General features: G+C 36.8%; 1 non-coding gene across 1 annotated transcript; it reads left to right on the top strand.

Moving 5' to 3' along the window:
- The first annotated feature begins 5,415 nt into the window (after positions 1-5,415).
- On the top strand, positions 5,416-5,497 carry Trnal-uag (transfer RNA leucine (anticodon UAG)). Its single transcript has one exon. It is a non-coding gene; the product is annotated as a tRNA-Leu (tRNA).
- Positions 5,498-6,857: the final 1,360 nt, after the last annotated feature.

Below are 6,857 nucleotides of genomic sequence, written 5' to 3' on the forward strand. Positions count from 1 at the left end.
CTTGAGGGCAAAGGACTGTGCTGGTATAAGGCCAGCGTAATCTAAACAATCGACCTGCTTACAGATTTCCAAGCAAGAAAGGAATAATGTGTTTTCTTTCCAACAGTGTCCAGAGATCTACATAAATCTTCTTGCTCCATATATCACCTTACTACACTTGAGGGACGCCTGTCAATAACCGTGCTGTTATAAAGGCAACGTAATCTATACCTACCATCGATCTGCTTACCGACTTCGAAGAATGAAATGAATAATGCGATAACTTTGCAGCTCTCATTACAAGCACCTTCCTTCAGGAATGATCACACGTGACAAACTGGTCGGAAAGTTTTGAATCATCCGAATGCGTTGGACTTCGAACGGAACCTGATCGATCATCAAAATGTGTAAGACAGATACACGATTATCAAAATGAGTAACACAGGGACACAAATATCAAAATGGGTAAGATAGGAACACCATTATCAAAATGGGTAAGACAAGGAAAATATTATCATAACGGGCAATACAGGGTCACGATAATCAAAATGGGTAAGACAGGGACACCATTATCAAAATGGGTGATATAAGGACACAATTATCAAAATGGGTAAGACAGGGAAAAGATTATCATAACGGGTAATGCAGGGTCACGATAATCAAAATGGGTAAGACAGGGAAAAAATTATCATAACGGGCAATACAGGGTCACGATAATCAAAATGGGTAAGACAGGGACACCATTATCAAAATGGGTGATATAAGGACACAATTATCAAAATGGGTAAGACAGGGACACGATTATCAAAATGGGCAATGGGTAATACAAGAAGACAAGTGTAATATCCGAGTTCAGAGAGGGAGAAACTAATCTTAAACTCTAAGGAAATTGCAAAATTCATTTGTGGTAAATAATATATCCAATAACACAAAGTGCAAAAAAAGTTCAATAACTATAATAAAAAGAAGAGCCTCATAACAACAGGGATAGGAGCGAGATAAAGAAAAGAATGTGAAAGAAAAAGAATAAGAGACAACCAGTAACCTGAGTAACGTGGAAGAAGCAGAAGTTTCTGAAAGAAAGAAAAGAACAGTGGTTGATCTGACCTCCAGCTTACTCGGAATGTGTGCAAGATTTTCCCCTTATTCATAAGATCTAAACATTATATTCCTAATTAAACTTGCTAAAATCTACAGTCAAACAGAGCCTTGTTTCACCAAAGAAAATTAAAATAAATACGCTATATTTTATTAGAAATAATTTTTTTTTTTTACTTTTTATCGTTCACATTATTTACTGCTTCACATTTTCATTCTAATAAATAAATCATAAATATCCAACCCTAAAATTCCTGTATCTTTAACTCAACGCGGAACACAAAAAACAACAACAACAACAACAACAAAGAAGTTTGTAGGCTTACTCCCTGAGTAAGCGAAAATAAAAAAAAAATAGGAAAGAAGAGTACCCGCAGGGAAAATCAATAAAAGAAACAGAAAGAAATAAACATCATCTTATTTATTAAGGGAAACATGTCTTACCACAGGTGGAAAATGGGAAAGAACTGGTCCATTGAGCGCTAGCTAATTACAGGGGTTTGCACCTAATGACTTACCTGCTTAACTTAAGAGTACATTACGGGTAATCAATCATTTCAAGAAAATGTCATGTAAAGCAATGTATCAAAATCAGACATGACGAATGATCCTCGTCAAGGACTTTCTTTTTCACTTGGGTGTGTGTGTGTGTGTGAATGAGTGTTTTATCAAGCACAGATGCATAATCCTCCAAGGTTACGAAGAACGTGTGCGCATGCGCAGACGTAGGCGCATAAAATTATACAGGAGATACGTGAGGGTGGTCAGGACTGGCCACAATTTTCTCCCTGCCAATGAAATACCTTCTAGTGACAAAGATTCACATTTTTTGCCAAACATTACAAAAACATAATTTAAAGACGTTATAATTGTCATTTTCACAACACACAGTACATTCTTTTCTACTCGCTCTACTATGAATCCCGATAACTGTTACAAGACTTAAGGACCTAGAATCTCCTAATATGGACGCTGTTTTGATCAAAATTTCCTTGGCCTGCCACTATGATCTTTCTTTGCTTCTGTTACAGCCTTATAGCCTGGTTTTCGAATACCTACCTCCTCGGAGTCCTGATGATTCAAAAACTTTTATACAGAGATCCTATACATTAATGTTTTCAATAAACATCGCACTGAATGTCTAAACTGTTTCGAGAATGACCTTGACAATTAAGAAGCTCTCAGCAGCAGTCATTTCTCAGTTATATAGAAACAGATCACTTGATATGCTAAATAAGCAGCCACTACTCTTAATCTTTTCCATATCACTTTCCAATCCTGAAATCTGTTCTTGCTGTATTTGACCTCTTCTAAGCTTCTCGGACCACAACCTTATCGAAGTCTTTTCTCTTCTTGTGCTTCATTCACCCCTTCTCTCGGTCACCCATTACCTAAGGCTCTTTGACAAAGCTTAATAGCTGACTTGCTTCCTGTTCTCTTCGTTCTTCCCAAGGAAATTAATGACATTTTCAAGATTCACCGCTTGCAGTAACTCATTTCTCAGAGGAATTTGTTACTTAAAAGGGACGGTAGGTATATAAATCATCTATCAAACCTTTATACCTATCAAAACCTTAGGCTGAGGCAGTGGCGGATTTGAGGGGCGCGCTGGGGTGGGGGTGGGGGGGAATTGCGCACTTGGTAACGTGCCTCCCCCCACGGATATGAATATTAAAAGATTTTCTTTCGATAAATGATTAACACAATAAAACATCTGCTTAGATAATGATTATTTCTATTTCAACAATAACAACAACTGTACAACATTGAAAACAACAACAACAACTACTACTGTTTATATATGTTTGTGCATACATATATAAACATTGACATATACGTACAGCATATATGATAATCCTAAGTGGCCCCAATGAAAGATTTACTAGATCCACCACTGCATTTGCTCTCTGGCAATTCAGTCAGAAAAAGGGTACAAAGAGCCAACTTATAATTTCATTCTGTCAAGACTTTTGCTACCAACGTTGCGCAGAACGATTCCTAAACAAATGGTTGCAGGGCTAAGAACTCCGTTGTGTAAGGGAATTGCAATAGTTCAACTTCATATCTAAATAATGCCCTTCTTCTTCTTCAGATAAAACCATCTCCTGAAATGTCTATTCATTACAAAACACAAATCTCCTGAAGCAGCTGCAAATCTAGCTTTCTAACCACCTTTCAGATTCATGGCGTTAAACCTGTTCCATATTTTGGGTCCTTTTTTTTTTTCATCTAAACTCATTCTGAGATGATTCCATTACAGTCGACCCAGCAATTCAGCCTCTTTATGACCATCTGCTTTCTCTAATTCTTACCTTGCTGAAACCCTAAACAGTTATGAAATCTATGACGTGGGAAAAACATAAATGAGTTCGAAGATAAGCCATCCTGAGTATTTTGATGCTCCTTTTACCTAATCCTAATCACTGGAATTAAACCCTCATCTTGTCATCTCAACTAATTCAACTAAGCTAGACTTTGAAACTACTCGACACTTAGCTACTAAATCCTTTGGAATCTCACAGATTTCTCTCTTTTCATCAGTATAGATGTGAAGCATGGCTGAATGGTATTCTATTGCACCTTGTATGGGGTCATCCTAAAACAATAAAATTAGGAATTTAACTAGGCAAGCTTCTGCTTTTGAAGGTGTTTGACTAAGTTTGGCAAGTTTACCAAACTTCCCGTGTATGACTTCACTATAAATGTAAGTTGAAGTTTAGGTTATGCCATCCTTTGTCTGCTGCAGTTGATGGAGCCACCTATGTAAGCTTCCATACTCCCAGATCTGTATGTGAGGGATCAGTGCTCTCACTTACACTTCTTATCACATGACCTTTTCCCCCTGTCATTTAATATGCAGATGATTCTCCTTTTCACAAATGACCCACTTTTCCATCACAGCCTTCTTAGCCTCGTTTAGCTCCGTGTGAGGTTATCAAAGTGGATCAGCAGTATCTTTGAACGAGGGAGACGGAACCTGGGTGGGTAATTGAAAAGCCTCCAAGACCAATTTCTCTCTCTCTCTCTCTCTCTCTCTCTCTCTCTCTCTCTATAAAGAATGCTCGCAAATCTAGAAATAAACCCCCACGAGCATTCAGCGTTTTGGCATTAAAATTAACAGTAAAATGATTTTCAAGTATCGCAAGAAAGCTCTGTACATCAGTGTCTTTTCAGAATGCTATGTGTATTTTTCGGTTATTCGGGGAGTAAGCCTACAAACTATGTACTTTGTTGTTGTTCTTGTTGGGGGGGGGGGGGTAGGAAATGTCTATGGAAGAGCCTAAAAAGGTCCGCAAAAGGTGTTTCACATTGAGTTAAAGATACAGGAATTTTAGGAGAGGACATTTAAGATTTATTTATTAGAATAAAAATGTGAAAAATAAATAAAGTGTATGTTCAATAGCGTAGAAAAAAATATTTATAATAAAATAGAGCGTATTCATTTTAATTTTCGTTGGTGAAACAAGGCTTTATTTGAATGAAACTTTTAGCACGTTTTAATTTACGTAAAGTTAGGAATATAACGTTTACAACTTATGCGTGAGGGGAAAAAAAGCTTACACGCGTCCCGAGTAAGCTGGAGGTCGGGTCACTCCTTGTTTGGCGCTAGAAGTAGTCCACTCAAACCCCCACCCTCCAACACCGGGCCAAGTTTAATCAGAGAAAGCTGGGAAATTCGTCATTGACCTAAAGATAATTACAGGAAGTCATAAGATGAAAAATTCGTATTCACGTGTGGTTAGGCTTTTATAGACAAATATATCAGGACTTTATTTTGCCTAATTTTATCTAATATACGTCTACCACCGCCACCACTGCTACTACCGATTACAACGACAAAACAAAAGTTATTAAACAAAATCAAACCCTAATTAAGAGGATTATAGAAAAATCCATCAATCAAAATTTTGGAATGATACCGATCATAATTCTAATTGTCCCTTATGGATGATTCAAATACCTCAATGGTGTTACTTGAAGTGTATGTATGAATAGCTTATTATTAGAATACCTAAAAAACACACAAATACATATGTGTATGTGCAAACGCATGCATGTGCGTGTATGTGTATATATATATATATATATATATATATATATATTTATATATATATATAATATATATATAATATATATATATATACACACATAGCGACTATTAAGGTGGTAAAAATATTCTGAGAAAACGCAACAAATGTAATTAAAGCGTCATGCAGCAACAAAATAGGTAATGACCTTCATCCACAGAAAACTAACCTTATTAACATACATTGAACCTACACCGTATACACATGATAAAACGATATATAAAATCAAAGTATAACTCCCCGATTTCATGGTAGCGTGGCCGAGTGGTCTAAGGCGCTGGATTTAGGCTCCAGTCTCTCAGGAGGCGTGGGTTCGAATCCCACCGCTGCCAGAACAACTTTTGCTATGGCTATGATTTTCTGAATGGATTGAAATATAGAATTTGGGCCAAAGGCCTAACGATGGGACCTAAAAGGTCATTCAGCTCTGAAATTGAGAGTACGAAGGTTTGAAAGGTGTGATGGGAGGAAAACCACAAAGCAGTTGCACCATGGAGCAATTGCTAGTAGGTTGTGGTTAGCGAGACTATGAATGGAAGTTAAGTAAAGCAAAGCAAAGGTGCTGCAGCTACCGGACGAAGTCACGCTGCAAAGAACCTTAAGTAAGGACTACAGCTCACCGCGTGAGGTGCACAGACGTCACTTCCCAGCTACATGGCAAATTTTCTGAAAGGACAGTGATGAACACAGCTATTTCGGTGATACACAATAATGCCATTATTCAATATGTGTGCTATTACGATGATAGAGATGGAAGTTATGTAAGTTTAGCAATAGTGGTTCAAATCTCACCTCCGCCATGACATCCTTCTTTGAAAGCGGCTTTGACTTTCTTGGCTCCAGTAAACCATATATTGGAATGACGAAGATTTTCTTATGGGTTATCAGTGTTATTATACCCAGAATATTCGCTTGCTTTCGTGGGCAAGCCAAGGTTTATTTTCAACTACTACTGAACTTTTTCAAAATAAATTTGTGATAAATGAAAAAATAACAAATGCTTGTAGACAAGATTAAAAATACACACCGGAATCACAATCAACCACTACATTTAGAGACAGGTAAAGGAAAAATAAGAAACAAAATTAATAACCTAGAGACAGAAAACGGAACGCCATACTGTATAGTTTCAGGCAAGGAGCTCAGTCAAGTAATCAAATTAGGAGTTACTTTCAGCATATAAATAATTCCCATGCCGTTACTTATGCAAATATAATTTAGAGTTAAGTCGTAATATAATTTAGAGTTAAGATGTAATTAATGCCACTGCCAGACAACTATTTTTGCACTGAATCCTTTTCAGGTAATCAAATGATGATATGAAATACTTGATAACTCACTGCGTCATTTCAATGTAGAAAAAAATCAAATAGCGCGCGAGAGACTTTCAAGACAGTAGTCTTTTACGCAACATTCTGTTAAAATAAACACTAACAGGGTGGTAATAATATTCCATGGGTCATTCTTGTTCCCAAATCGAATCCTAAATATAGAACTTCTCCAAACCTCTTCCGTTTACAAAATACAACTTACAATAGCCTTCAACATGACAACGTTCGAAGCAGGAAGTTATGATATATAATTACTGAATAAAAAAAATAGTAACCACTGCTCTAGAAAAAAAAAAAGCTAAACGGAGACTACTTGGTACATCACACATGAAATGTTTATCGTTCTAAACAAGGAATCGAT

Source organism: Macrobrachium nipponense, chromosome 18 (assembly GCF_015104395.2).
Source record: "Macrobrachium nipponense isolate FS-2020 chromosome 18, ASM1510439v2, whole genome shotgun sequence".
Classification (NCBI taxonomy): Eukaryota; Metazoa; Arthropoda; class Malacostraca; order Decapoda; family Palaemonidae; genus Macrobrachium; species Macrobrachium nipponense.